Here is a 16,565-nt window from a genome sequence, read left to right as displayed (position 1 = left end):
TGATCTAAGCCATGTCCTTAACCTGTTAAAACCCCGAGCCTGTTTTTCAGGTTTCAGGCTCGAAAATGACATTCCCAGAATAAATTACTATAACTTCACTTCTAAAAGGTTTATATGAATAATTGTTGTTATCAAAGCAAGGTTACATCTGTGAGTTGGATGTAGAAGTGTCAGAATCAATATAGATTTTTCTGTGTTAGAGTAAATTCAGATGGAACATAGCAAAAAAATGTAAATTCCTGTCTCCGCCTAAAGAAAACCCATTACTTATAGTGAAGACCAACCTTGAATGATGGGTTAGTAGCCTAAAAGCTGTAGGAATCCAAAGTATAACATATAATAAGTACCCTGTATCAAGATTGAGGCAAAACAAGTGACATTTGACCTTTTTAGAGAGGTTTATGAAAATAAAGTCCAGGCAGAATAAGCTTTGGGCACATTTGGGCACATTTGGTTCCATCCGTGCCATTTGACCTTTTTCAGGTACTAGACTATACAAATCATTGTATTACATTGAATCATCACTATAGGTATTCATTCCAACCAACAACAACAACAAAAAAACAAAACAAAAATATTTTTATTTATTTTTTATTAATATTTGTGTGTGTGTGGGTGTGTGTGTGGTGTGTGTGTGTGTGTGTGTGTGTGTGGTGTGTGTGTGTGTGTGTGTGTGTGTGTGTGTGTGTGTAGGTGTGTGTAAGTGTAGGTGTGTGTAAGTGTAGGTGTGTTTGTGTGTGTGTGTGTGTGTAGCTGTGTGGGTATGTGTAGGTATGTATGTGTAAGTGTAGCTGTGTGTGTATTAGTGCTGTAGCGACGCGTCGACTTCAAAATATCGTCGACGACATATTTCCGCGTCGACGCGTCGCTACACACACGTGGGTCACCCAAAGCAACAAGCAGTTCGCAATCGCACTTCAAAACACATGGAGACTGAAACGGCTACCACCTCACTCCTCACAGGATTGCGCACGAAGCCCCCAAACGAAAATATCTCGCCCTAGGTCTTCAAAAGCATGGGAATATTTTAAAAATTAGTCCAAAACGCAAAGATATTATATATTTATATCTCACTGAGACTGCTGCATGGCCTAGCAGAAGCGACAGCTAGCTGTGGTGGCTACCATTAGCAGCTAGCATTTGCTCTCTATTTTTTTTACATAAATGGAATTATGGATTATAAATTCAATCATTTTTTTTATACATAGACGTTAAAAACCTATGGATTAACCGATTTCAGCGCGTGTTATCTCATTTTAATGGCATTGAACACGTCTTTTGATCAGATTGACAGCTACGGTGGTAAGACGATCTCCCTAGAAGCTCTGTGAAGGTACGTGTTGTGATGACGTATTTGCTTCCCCTGTCGCGAGGAGTCCGGATCACTCAGTGATGATACTATATACCTACATAATCTGTGGAGTCTCTAGCTTAATCGGATATATTGTAAGTGCAGCTACGATAGTAATAAGGGTACTTTATCTTGAGTTCTGTGCCAATGTCCGTTAGCATTTTTCGCTCAGGGGTCATTTAGATGCTTCTTATGAGAACTTGTGTGTTTGTTTTGGTAAACATGGTTTTGTATCGTCAATTAACTGAGATTATTTCCGTTATATCTGGTATAACACATTAATAGGTTCTTAAATATTAAGATCCCCTGAGACAACAGTATCGTGAACAATTTTTTTTTACATTACGTTTTTTTACATTACGTTTTTTATTAAATGAACAACAGAAAAATAATCGTTCGATTAGGTCGACTAATCGATCAAATAATCGCCCGATTAATCGTTTTCAAAATAATCGTTTCCCCCCAGCACTAGTGTGTATGTAACTGTACCAACGCACTATACATAAAACTACACTGTAGGTCATTGTGTGTAGGTGTACTTGCACAATAAAAAAAAAAACAGAAACATAGGTAACATTTGACTCCAACTGGGGCAGATTTATTTCAAACATTTTACCAACACACTATAGGCATGTAAAAACAACATTTACCAACGTACTATACAATAAAACCACACTGTAGGTTTGTAAAAACAACAAATATTTTACCAACACACTATACAATAAAATCACACTAGGTATATAAAAACAACAAGTATGTTTTTTTTAATAAACACTTATACGTTATACACTACCTGAACTTTATACCTACCTGAATGTTGCAGTATTTTATGTCGTGCCACTCCCTGAAACAGTTCTTTTGACAGTGAAGCACAGAGGGACCAGGCACTTCCTGCAGTACACAGGTGTCTTCACCCTTTGAGTCCAGCATCTAGCACCTCCTGCAGTTCTTCCTGACCTTGGGTGGCATCTTCCCCATAATACTCGGGCATGCATGCGAGTGGTGGAGGAGGGGGTGGTGGAGGTGGCAGGGCCTTCAGCAGGGCCTTCAGCAAACTCCAACAATTCTGCAGCAAGCTGCTCCCTGAAAGTCTTCTGGTGTGTGGCTTTGTCCTGCTGGGGTCACTCCTCATCTAACAAATGTGGAAAAACAAAGAGATTAGATGAATTCACTGGCTTATACTTATAGGATAATATTGGACTATAAATGAATAATATTACACCAAATAAATAAGTAACACATGTATATTCATTCACTGGCCATTCATTAGAAAATGTAACTCCAAAAAGACAAGTAACACTATTAGAATTTTGGCTAATCATTCCTGTTGGCTAATCTAACACTGTGATGCAGTTCCACCAAACACAAAGTAATATATAAAAAGGATAATATTGGACTATAAATGAATAATATTACACCAAATAAATAAGTAAACACATGTATTCATTCACTGGCCATTCATTTAGAACATGTAACTCCAAAAAGACAAGTAACACTATTTAGCATTTTGCCTAATCATTCCTGTAGCTTCTTGGCTAAGCTAGCACTGTGACGCAGTTCCACCAAACACATAAGTAATATATAAAAACAGAGAGATTATATACCTTTCCCGTGGTGGAAGTTCAACATCCGAGTCACTACTGTCCGGATCCAGGTCTGGCTGAAGGAGATCTTCATCATCCGACGAAGAGTCATCTGGTATGATCATAGCCCCGCTATCGTCAGCTAGCATCTCTAGCACCTGCTCGGTGGTGAAGCTCTCCCTTCTGGCTGCGTAATGCATAATGGAGCCGGAGCGGGCGTAGTTTATACTACGCAGGATCATATCTTTGGAACCCATTGGTCGATTTGGGTGATTGACACCTTTTCTGAACCGTTAGAGCCAATAGAATCGAGTGACAGTAAGTCCCGCTAAACACTTACGTCAAGTAGAGAGAGGTTTGCGTAAACAGCACGTGAGACAGCATTAGCTCGGGACTGCGAAACTTTATACCTACTCTGCTGCCATGAATGTAATGATAGATTATCAGGAACAATTCTAAAGTGACTAAGAGACATTGGATTCACTTTAAGCAGCGTTTTTATTCCCTTGAACAAGAGCTTTGATCACAAAACAGCAACGGTAAGACATAATTATTGTTATGGTTTTGAAAACTGTTTTTTTTCTTCTTCTCTGTTCTGGCTGCTAGCTCAGTGAGTTTGTGTCCTACAGTGATGATACTTATAACAAAATAATCTGTGGAGTATCAGTTTTCAGATTATATGTAGTTTGTGCAGAAAATATTAAGTTTTAAAGATCGTTTTTGCTAGTTAGCACCGGAAGTAGCATCTGCCCGTTTTAGCTAAGGGCTGATGCTAACGCTTCTTGTGAGACTTGTGTTTTGTTTCGGTAAAAATGGTTCGTATCGTCAGTTAGCTGAGATTCTTCTCGTTAATCTGGTATAACACATTAATAGGTTTTTAAATATTAAGATGCCCTGAGACACAGTGTCGTGAGAAAAAAAAAACAGGGTCCCCGCCGGCAGGGACCTTCGGGCTTAACAGGTTAAGCCTCCTCAGGGCACTAAAACTCCTCTCAGCCTCTGCAGAAGAGGCAGGGACGACCAACAGAAGCCTTACTAAAGTTTCCACCTGACCGAAGAGACCTCTCACCTCTGGCACCATTTCCCGAATAATGCTAGCAACATCTGAGCTTGTTTCATAGGTGTAATTAGCCCCAAACATGGCCAGCTGCACCTGCAGTAGTCTTGAATTCAAATTCAGGATACTCTTCTACCACCTTGTCCATGTCTCCGTGTAGCAGCACATTTTCTAGCTGCTGCAGCTTGTGGAATCCAGCTTGTTCAAACCTCTCTATGAATTGAGTATTCACTGTGTCCAAGGCATTGTAGAATTGGACTCTGTACAAGGACTGGGCATCGGGATGGATATGGGTTGCAGCCTGACCGGTGTAACGCTTTGTAGGTTTGCGGACATGAGGGATCTGAATTGGTTGTAGGTCCAACTTTGTTGCCACAGCAGTTGCTTTCGAGAACAATACATCAAAATGCTCCTCCGTTCGTTTGACCTGCATGCTTGTTTTGACATGGTCTACAGCCTCCAACATGCCTGAAACGGTCTGTTTCCTAAGCTGCAGGGAGTTGTTCAAGCACTCCAAATCCCCCATCAGGTCTTCAGCCATTAAAAGGCCGAGCACAGTGTTCCCTTTAAGAAATGTTCCATGAAGACCATTGGCCTTGGCTGAAGTTTCAGGTGAGCTGCATGATGCCATTTCTTCAAGGGCCATCAGCACTGACTCATACTGCTTGAGAACTGAGCGGATGGCAGGGGTACGTACAGTCCACCTGGTGGGACAGAGAGGCTTCAATGAGGTGAAAGTTGAACCATGCTCTGATTTTGCGATATTCTGGAAAATCAACTTGAACTTGCCAGATTGATTAAAGAAGCCCCCCCAATTCATGGACCAGACCCATTGCATCTCTTACTAGTGGAGAGGCTCCACAGGCAGCCTGCGTAATTAAGTTCACGCAGTGGGGACCACGGTGAGAATACACAGCCAGCGGTTGTTCTTTCCTTAAAATGGCTTGTACTCCCTGCAATCGTCCAGCCATGTTTGCGGCACCATCATAAGTTTGTCCTCGGAGTTGAGACAGAGGAAGCTGTAGGCGCGTCATCACATCACATGCCATCTTGGCTATATTTTGCCCTGTTGTTGATGACACTTGGCCAGGAATTATTCCTTTGGTTGTAGATCTGCATCTACAGAGAGCACACATATTGACTCCTGCTCAACTTCTGATATATCTTGGGTGCCATCAATGATAATTGCGAACTGGACCACTGGCATTTATGTTATTTCCGACACCATTTCTTTGATGATTGTATTGGCCATCACCTTCAACAGTTCGTTCTGCAATTCCGGACTGGTGAAATCGAGGGGACCTTTTAGCCAGGAGGTCAGCTCTGCATCGCCCGTTGCCTTGTACTTTAGAAGCTGCTCTTTCAAGCTCATGTGAAAGTTGCACATTAACAGGCTCTGGCTCCTGAATCCTAGTCATCACAGCTAATTTGTGACACTGGTTGTGTTTATGCACACTATATTTCTCCAGTGCCTTCTTCCAATTGTTAAAACCAGTCTTGACAAACGCTGAATCTGCTTTTGACGCAAGCTTAGACTTTTGTGCTGCAAAGTATTTAGCACAATAGAAACAGAGGACCCCTTTTACAGAGGGGCTGTAATGGAGCCATGTATGATCTTCAAACCACTTCTCCTGAAAGTAGAGTATTCTATTTGATAGGGTTTGACTGTAAATGACTTTCACATTTGGATGATTTGGGCAAAGTCCAAGCTCCTCCCCTTCCTTTCCTCTACCTTCATTTTCGCCTGCCTGGCTGCTCTCTCTCTCATTGTCAAACTCACTCTCCCTGCTTGATGGTATTATCTGAAATACATATGAGGATGATCTCATCTTAAATTAACATTAACATGACTGCTATGTTGTCATTATTCTGTCTTAACCATCAATATAGCTCCTTTCTGACTTACCTACATGTCACCAGCGCACACTCTCCCTGTCTGGTCGCCATGTTCACATTCTCTCTCTCCCTCTCTCTCTTTACTCTAAACACACCAGAGTGAACATGGAAGAAAAATATTATCAGTAAACAAGCTATCTGACTGGTAACAATACTCACTTTCTCACTGCTCTTAACTTACTTTTTTTTCTTTCTGAGGCTGCCCAAAAAACTGTCTAATGTCACTGCCACCCTTCCTCTTGCTCATGCTTACAGCTTGACCTCGGCGATCTGCAGTTGCTGATGTGATGAATACGGGTCAGCAGCGCTGGATATAAGATAATTAAACTAGGGCTGTCAGTCGATTCAAATATTTAATCGCGATTAATCGCATGATTGTCCATAGTTAATCGCGATTAATCGAAAATTAATCGCACATTTTTGATCTGTTCTAAATGTACCTTATCAACATATGAGTGGACAAATATGCTTTATGCAAATGTTTATTATCATTTGAACAATGACAAATATTCTCATGAATATTAAACACAACAACCTCTGAACATTACAAATATTCGCCTCAATTCAACCTGGAACCTCTCTCATACAATAATACAATACAAAGTGTGTGTGTGTGTGTGTGTGTGTGTGTGTGTGTGTGTGTGTGTGTGTGTGTGTGTGTGTGTGTGTGTGTGTGTGTGTGTGTGTGTGTGTGTGTGTGTGTGTGTGAAACCATCCCTGTGTTAAACCCAGATTGAAAAACTCTGAACAGCTAAGAGATGATATAAACCTAAAGGAAATCTTTCTTGCCTTCCCTTCTTGTAGACTTGAAAGCCATAGAAGGGTCCTGTAGGAATGTATTTTTCCAGTGGGTTAATGGTCAGTGGTGTGCCTGCTGACAGGTGTTAATGTTTACATGTTACCATGGTAATACCATCTACCCCAATAAGAAAGGATTTGGCTTTGTGAAAACCGAGATTAGCCCAAGGATAACTGGATAACCCAATATTGTCACCTCGCTGCATACTACATGGGCTGTATGATTAAATCTTGTACCGTAAATGTTGTATTAAATAAAGTTAATATTACTTATTATTATAAGTATATATATATTATATATATATATATATATATATATATATATATATATATATATATATATATACAGTGCAATCATTATTTCATGCTAAATGAAGCTCTGTTGCTTGGATATCACTAGATCCTGTTACAGCGTAATATAAGTACATAACAATTTATGTGTACATTAGCATAATTACTAGCTAGCCGCTAGCTGCTAACTGCCGCCTCGTTAATATCAAATCCATCATAATAACAAATCATTACCATGCTGTCATGAACGTGCGGTGCTGTTACGTGTACGCAAATTGACGTGCTTGATGTGAACGAGCATTTTGGTTAAAGTTGCGCATGCTCTATGAGCGCACATACGGCTACTTCTCAGGCATGCCGGGTCATTTGTGACGTTTCACTCTCTCAAAAGTTGGGCCATTTTATCATCATGCGCAAATGAGCAACTCTCATAGGAATTAATGAGGCCCCGCCTCCCACGCTGTATCCAGTTCTTATTATACATCCATGTGCTCCGCTCTAAATAGGATTCAAGTCTATTTTTTTACGCGAAGCAAGGCGTTGCAGAGGCGCCGGGCAGGAAGTGGACCGGTCGGAGCATCCAGCCCATCCCCCAAATAAACAAATTTTGCAGACCCTATCCCTCCATAGTCCTTCAAGTAGGAGGAGAAACGCCAGCGTTCTCCTCCGGTTTACAGGCACTGTGTAAATTATATATATAGAATAATTATGATGATGAATGCATTTTTTTACCACTAAAATACAGCAACACAACTTTGATTCATGTCGTTTATAACTGGGATATTACAATTATCATTAACTTTGTCTGTACAAAGTAGCCTGTCCAGAAAATATGCCCAAATCAACAAAAACTGCGAGCCGGCAGGCAAGACGCTCCGCTTCTGAAATGCTTCTGAAACGTTCCTGAAATGCCTCCGGTAGGGTATGACGCCGGAGGAAGCCAGACCAAAACCACGGCACAGCCGTAACACGACGCAGACGGACCTGGTGGAATCGATGGGTTAGCCTGTTCCACAATTCTTTGTTTTCAGAGGCTAGGAAGGATTCTTGCCTCGCTTCTGAAGCAAGTGACTCGGAAGACATGTGTTACCAAGCAAGCGTCCTCGACATTGAGAAACACCCTGTGGCTGCGTCTCACTTCGGTTCTTTTTTATTTCGTCCCAGTGGCCTTATTGGTGCCGGAGGATCGAGGAGCGAGGAGTGATGACGGAGGAGCGATAATCGAGGAACTACCAGTGAAACTCCGGTGAAATCCTCAGACACTCGCCCCGCCCCCTTACTGTGTATCGCTCACTGATTGGACGAGGCAGTGCATGCACTGATCTGATGCTTCTTGACATTAGAGCAGTTTCCCAGCGGAGTGAAGAAAACACATGAACCTCACGAGAGTCACTCCTCAGTCTATACTGTGTTTTGTTTCAATTCATGTTTCATTTAGTTACAAACATGTGATATATCTGAACAACAAAGTGGTCAAAAATCATTTTATTCATTTGTTGGAAACATTTTTATGATCGCTTTTTTGGTTTTACATTTTCATTTATTGTCATTTCCATTCAGTCAGTCATTAAGTGCTATTACAATGTTAATGTGCTACATATCCACACAAACAAACAAAGTGTGCAATCCAATGAATGTTAATCTAACTGGGTTTTGACATATCTCTTTTCTTCTCAATTATTTTATTTCTATTGTGCACTCTAATCAATATTAATCTAACTATTGTTCGTTTATACATTTTAAGAATGGCGTTTATCTTTTTTGAGAATGAGTTCTTATTTTATTTTATTTATTTGGGTCTACAACAGATGATACAAATGTTTGTGTCAGTAAATGTGTGGCGGGGGTGTCTGTGCTGCGGTCGGGACTTTCATCACTCCATGCGCGTCCCTCATGAAGAGGGTGCTTGGGGGGTACAACTTGGACAGAGTCATGGCTGTCAACTGGGGGGTTGTAAACGAGGCCGAAGGGGTGAAGGCTTTTGTGGAGGCCTATCAAGGGACAGTGTTCGAGTCTGGTCTCTTTGTGAGTGAGTCGGGTGTTTTGGGAGCATCACCCGATGGACTTGTGCAGCCATCTGCCCTGCTGGAGGTGAAGTGTCCACACAGCCAGAGGAACATGACCATCGCGGAGGCAGTCCAGTTACCATCCTTCTGTCTCCGTGAGGAGGGTGGGTCTTACATTCTCAAGGAGAATCACCCATACTGGCACCAGGTCCAAGGGCAGCTACACATCACAGACCGGAGTCTCTGCTACTTTGTTGTGTGGACCACGAAGCAGGCGATCATCATCCCCATCCCCAAAGACCCTGCATGGCATGGAAATCTCCTTCTCCTGGAACAATTCTACACCCAGCATATGCTCCCTGTGTTGGCCAGTAGAGAGGAGGACGTTTAAATAAACATACTCTTAACACCCTCGGACTCTGCGTTGTGTTTCGTATGTGTGATGGGGTGTTATGCAAAGGGGAGGAAAACAGGACACAGCAGATTGGGATTGTGGTGGAGATGCTGAGCAGTTATTTCTTTGTTGCATGTAATTATTATTATACTGCGTGCTTCTTAGTTATTCCATCTTTTGCTGTAACATGGATCTGTATGTAACTCTATATTTACTTGTTATCTACCACACTTCCTTCTACATCATACACCATCATTATACATGATGGTGTATATAGGATATATATATTTGTATACATATCTGTAAATTGTATAATTTTATTTAAACGTCTTTTGATCTCTCTGTCTATAAACACAAACTGAGTAAGATTGACAATAAAGTTGACTTTGAAAAATATATATATTCTTTATGAAAATAGTTGACTGTTGTCAAATGAATCCAAATTAAACGTTGGACTGAACTACAACTACGCCTTTAAATCTCTACGGACTGTTTTCAGTGGGATGGCAAGTTCCTATCTTTAAACATTTATTAGTTTTTTCTCAGAACAGATTTGATTTTCTGAAGTTAATTTAACTTTGCCGACCATGTAAGGTCATTATTAAAAGGTACAATCAATTTGTTTAGGGTTGACTAAAATAATAAAAAACATTTCATTTGGATAATTTACTGACAGAATAAGAAACTCAATGATGCTCTACTCACCTGTTCCCTTTTTATCAAGTGAAACAGTTGAAACGATAGATTTTAGTAAACTTAAAAACAACCTTCTCCAAAAGCTATCAAGGAATATACTGAATACTTGTTTTAGAACTTTATTACATATTTTTATATAAATAGTTTGAATGATCCATAATTGACAGAAGCTTGTGTTTACACTGACCTGTTACTCATATATTAATGTCTTTGTAACTTCAGTAAACCACTACCTCACTAATTTCTTTCATTCATCACGGTTCAGTAAACTAAGTGATACATGAAACAGTTTAATCATTATAATAACGTAGGATTGCAACTCTTTGAAAATGTAGGTGGCTCTTAAAAGAGCTGTTGTGTTTGGGTGTGCTGGTCTCAGGTCAGTCTAAGCCCTCTCTCCGCGGATGCGGCGGGCCAGCTGGATGTCCTTGGGCATGATGGTGACCCTCTTTGCTGGGTTCATCTTACTGGGGGGCAGCTAAATGGATGTCGGTGCAGTCCACAATCATTGTGCAGTTGAAGGCAGAATGAATTTATTATTGACTCAGAATGAAGCACAACTTCATGTCATACAATACATTGACTTTATTTGTAATTGTGTAAAAACATATGAGCATTGATTAGCAAGCAGGACCTGCAGGAACAGAGAATGGTGATGGATGGAGCTGGGAAGAGAGAAGAATAAAGAAAACAGATCAACTTTATTATCGGATATTAAAAATTCAATTTCAAAACAAGTTGCCGCTCCTACAGTTTTCTAGTGTGTAAAGATTATTTCACATGACCTATACAAAATATCACACTCAATACATGTGTGTCTCTGGGGGGTGCATTGTGCCTTTGATGTATATAAATAATATACCATGACCAAATACTATTACGTACAGTGGAAATCAGGTTGCCAGAGCAGGTCAGTGTGCATGTTCCTCAGGGTCTCAGCAGTTACAGGTGAGGTAAAGAAAATAAAAGAGAAAAAGGTCAGTAACAACACTTTAAAGTAACAACACTTTGAATAATTATCTCTTTTAATAATTTTCTCTCAGTAATCACTCAACTACTGTCTTTCCAACAAACAGATTGACTCACCCTCACTGTCATCACAATGAAACACGTCCAGAAGAATGTCATGCAAAGCTGCCTGCCTGCCTTCCTTCGACTCTCTCTGAACTGCCTGATCTTTTAATGTCCGATGTTAACCATTTGTGCAGATAGCATTAAGTAGAAAAGATCGCCGATGCTAATGTGCCGTTAGCCTACCTCCCGCCCCCTTAGCACCTGGTGGAGGGGGCGATAGGCTACTCTTCAAATGTTTCACAAAATACTTACCATCATGACTATTCTTACTGTTTAACATTTTGGTTTACTTCATGTTAAGGCTAAGTAATGTGATGCTAACTAACGTGCTTGCTACTAGCTAGGTAGCTAACTTGACTATGTTCCATGCAAAACATGTATATATTACCTGATATGTTTGGTCCAACGACTTCCCGTCTGATGAAAGGTCATCAGACGGGAAGCGATAGAACGAGCAAGTGGTATGATCACTTTTGTGATTACAACCTGGTACAAAGCACACAGGCATCTTATAAAAGTGAATTTATTGGAGGGAATAAATCAGTTATGAGATCTTCTTCTTCTTCTTCGCAACCAGTCTTGGAGCATTATCGCCTATGACATCACTTACGCGACCCAGAATGGGATTTGGGATTTGTAGTCTTTAGTCTTTCTAGTTGCGTATTTTTCATAGTCTTATATCTCAACAGTTTTACGACAAACTGTGACTTTTTATACATGGAAATAATTGTTTAAGATTGACAAACATCATATGTGTCATTCGTGGCACAATTCAAACGGGATCAAAAGATAACTTTTCTCTCTCCATTGACTTCAATGTATAATTTTCCACTTCCGGGGTCCCATGGACCGGAAGTAGATGGGCGTGACTTTGCCACTCTATACAAAAACGCTTTTACCCTTTGGAGCTTGTTTATCCATCTGTAAGCAACTGTCAGCTAGGTCTCTCAGTCACTCACTCCTGATCGTTCACTGCGCAGTGACAGCTGCTACGGGCCTGATGTGTGAAAGTGAAACTATCTGATAGATAGAACATAGGTAGCCTATCAAAACGGCCCAGCCCAGTGGGGTGTGGACCACACCCCTCCAGGGAGTGGCCGGAACACTTACAAATGTGGGCCGGTAGGATTTAGGCAAAAAAATATATATATTTGTTTTATTTTATTTTTTTGGCACTCCGGCCCACGCACAGCACCGGCCCACCGGGAAAACTCCCGGTATTCCCAATGGCCAGTCCGCCCCTGCTCATGGCAGTTAGGGTATAAGGGACAAACCAGGGGACTTTACTTCCTCTTGATACCGGCGGTTATTTACAAAAAAACACCTAAATATAGCCTACTTGTTGTTATTGTGCTTCTGTCTTTCTGTGTCTTTTCATCTGTAAACTCCCTCAACGGGGCCGCTCGCCCTCTTTTCTTGATTGCCCTTTCACGGGTGAACAGTTCAATGTCCCGCTTAATTGTAGGATTTCTGCCATGTCTCTACCACGTTAGTTTGACCATCTCCGTTATTAAGTTAAGGAATACTAAATAAATAAGTAATTAGATACCTTACCGTTACTGCGCTCATAAAGAATGATAAGAATAAGAATAATGCGTATTGAACTGGTTTCATTAATTAGTGAGTTTATTTAAGGTAATTAGTTAGAGGCCCTATTTTTATCAGTATGTCTGGACTGCACAACAGTTACAATGGTCAAACTACATTAGAACAGAATTGTACCCATGTTGTCTTTAATAGTTACTAACATTAGATATTTTAATGAGACCGCAAAACAAAAAATGTCCCTGGTTTTCATTTTCTGAATACATTTTCTTTAAAGGCACTTTTGATTTTAACGCTATTTCAGTGGAACAATCCAGTTTTGTTAACATCAATGCTTTTTTCTCTTTTCTTGTTTACTAAGATACTTTTAGACACACTTTGATGTATGCAACACTTAACAACTGGTAGAATATGAAGTACTTTGTAAGGAATTCGCTTTCTTTTAATGGCTGTTTTTTAAACACTTGTTCAGTTAAACAATGGGGGTTGTTCTTTTTCGATAACCTTACATATTTTAGTTATTTTCTGCTACCAAGATACTTTTAAATACACTTTGATGTATGCAACACTTAACAAAGGGTATAATATGAAGTACTTTGTAAGGAATGGGTTTTTCTTTAATGGATGCAAAACTTTATAACTTGGTAAAATATTTATTAATTTGTAATGAATTTAGTTTCTTTTTTTGATTTTGAACATACACAATTGTACACAATGACTTTTCGATATTTTTTTCTGACAAACTATACTTTGACTTTTTCCGTAAAATCGTGACAAACTATTACTTATTCTTAAATTTGACCTCTTGCTGCTTGGTTGGAAATGATAGATGAAAAAGCTACAAAGCTTAAAGAACTTTTTTAAAACTCTCAATTCTACAGATGACTCCCCCCACTCAACGCAATAAGTCCCACCCCCACTCAGCAAATCATCTAAAACGAAGGACCCCACTAAGACGACCGTTGAAAACTAGCCATGGATCTGAGAAAAACCAAAGTCTCCCCCCGTGAGTTGCAGCCAGGAACAAACTCCTGGACTACCATCATCACCACCATTTTGGACACCCGAATCTTGCAGTACTACTGCTGCTGATCTTACTCCGGGGGCCAAGACGTCTCGGTTTTTGGACACAGTGAAATCGGAGTTGGTTGATATTCTGGAGAGGGTGCTGCATCGGTACAGAGAAGAAAACTGCAACGGATGCCGAGTCAGTCACCCCAACCAGAGGCAACACGGGTGTCTGTATGATGATATGCCAGAATATTTCTTCAGAAACAATTACAACGAGTTAATGAAGAGACTTTGGCTCGCCGACTTCATTACTGTGATTGACCAGAGTCTTATTGATAAAGACATTTGCGCGGATGAATGGAGGCTTTTCTGCACAATCTCAAAAACTGCAGACGCCTCAAGGAGAGACTTGAAAAGATCCATGCCGAGTTGGATGGAGAAGAAGAAGACTAATAACCAGCGGTTGATTGAAGCCAGGGATTTATTGTTTCCGATACTTTGACTTTTCTTTAAAGTAAAATAAAAATGTGGAACTACTATGCAAAACGCTCTGTATATATTGATCAGAATGTAGTCAATACCCTTTTAATAAGTGTGGTGATGAGGACGATTGAAAACAGAATGAGTAGTGATCCCCGTGTAAACAGAATGGCTGAAGTTTGTAAACTAGAAGACATGTTGGATATCGTTCGTGCTGGCAGTACTATTCCGGGTTTACGATTGTAAACGAAACATTTAAAGTGGTCCTGGAATCTTCATTTTCCGAAACATTCTGTAAAATTACCAAATAAATGAAACAAACACGATGTAGATGTAATGCATCTTTGTGTCAAAAACAGCATACACATGAATATTTTGACTGAAGTGAAAAAACTCCATCATGATATTTCCCGTAATCGGGGGAATTCTAAGCTGGAGATGGTCCTGGGATGTTACAATCAGTATAACTATTGATTTTGTGTGTGAAAAAAAAAATGTAAATAGGACATTTAAAAAAAAGAAGTGTTTTTTACATTTAAAAACTGTTGTCTTTATAGCAAGGGGAGCGTGTCTGATACATGTGTATTACAGTCCTTCACATGCACTGTTGTCTTCATTATAACAAGGGGAGGGTAACAGGGAAGATCTATGATAAATGTGTATTGAAACGTGCGTATTATACCCCCTCGCATCCTGGTAGACTACATAGAGAGGTGTATAATGAAGAGGGTAAACAAATGACTGTGTCTGCAGTTAAAGATTTCTTATCTGAACAAGACACTTATACTTTACATAAACCTGCCAGGATTAATTTAGTCAGAAACAGAGTGTTTGTACTTTGCCCCCCTGTATCTGTGTTTCATTTAAAAAAGTCAAATTGTATCAGTCTCCCATCGACTTTTTAAAATACTGATGTGTTTATTAAAAAACCATACTAGCACACAAGCCTCTTTTTTTTGTGTTTTCAGTGTTTTCTGTGTTTCTGTGTTTCTGTGTTTCTGTGTTTCAGTGTGTCTGTGTTTCAGTGTTTCAGTGTTTCAGTGTTTCTGTGTTTCAGTGTGTCTGTGTTTCAGTGTGTCGGTGTGTCAGTGTTTCAGTGTGTCTGTGTTTCTGTGTTTCAGTGTTTCAGTGTGTCGGTGTTTCAGTGTTTCAGTGTTTCAGTGTGTCGGTGTTTCAGTGTTTCAGTGTGTCGGTGTTTCTGTGTTTCAGTGTTTCAGTGTGTCGGTGTTTCTGTGTTTCAGGCCTGGCATATGCCAGGCCTGTAAGTGGCGCTGTAGTCTGCCACAAAAGCAGCGAAGAAGACTTCCCGCACATGCTTGTCATGGTTGCCCTTCTGTTTATTCTCCGCTGTGGCTCTTTTTCTCCCTCCCTGAGGCAAGCGTTTGCACCTCCTGCTTTAAAACAAATGAATAATGACTCTATATAATCATATGTAAGGGATAATGTGCAGCGACGCGGTCATTATGCACAGATTCTCCGGCTCGCCCATCTCACGCTCCATTGTTCTAAATTGTGAAAAATTAAATATAAAATATTTCTAATGTGAACCAGAAGTGATTTTTCTTAACCAAAATGACAAAAATGGCATAAAAACACATATTATTCTAATACGGGTCCTTTTAGACCCACTTATGGAAGAGTGTAGGGTCCATCACTCGTGCATCTCGGCCCGTCCACACAGCGACGTGCGTTGAAGCTTGCCGGCGGCCGTGTCTGAAACTCGACCAACAACCAATCACATGAATCTCCCGCCCCTGACACACAAGCAGCGGTTTGATTGGCTAGAGCTTGTACTGGCATATGATTCGATTGGCTGACGCTTCTGCCGAGGCTTCAAAAGTTGAACATTGCTCAACTTTTGCAGCGAGCAACGCCAGCAATGCTCCGTGTCGCTTCCCACAATGCAGTTCGGCGAAAAGTGACGTCACCCCATTCAAAGTGAATGGTGAAGCGTCAACGCACACCGCTGTAACGGCCCCTACACACGGCGGCGTGCGTTGCCGCTTGGCGGTGGGCGTGTCTTGAGCTTGGGAAGTCAACGCAACCAACAACCAATCACATGAATGTCCCGCCCCGGACATACAAAGCAAACAAGCCCGGTTCTTCTATCCACTCTAGCCAAAATGGATGCCAGTTTGGTAGCAAGGGTGGCATTGGTATATGCATTGTATCTCGGGAGGCGACACTGTGTGCGTCGCTGTTGGGTACATCCGATACTCAGAAAACGTCTGCAACGGGGAGAATACCACGTTCTGGTCCAAGAGCTCCGTCTGGATGACGAACTGTTTCACCAGTACTTCAGAATGAGCAAAGGCCATTTTGACGAGTTGCTCGGCAAAGTGGGTCCACTGATAACAAAGGCGGACACCAACATGCGTTTGTC

Source organism: Gymnodraco acuticeps, unplaced genomic scaffold, assembly GCF_902827175.1.
Source record: "Gymnodraco acuticeps unplaced genomic scaffold, fGymAcu1.1, whole genome shotgun sequence".
NCBI lineage: Eukaryota > Metazoa > Chordata > Actinopteri > Perciformes > Bathydraconidae > Gymnodraco > Gymnodraco acuticeps.
The sequence above is the reverse complement of the archived record's forward strand: the minus strand, read 5'-3'. Positions refer to the sequence as shown.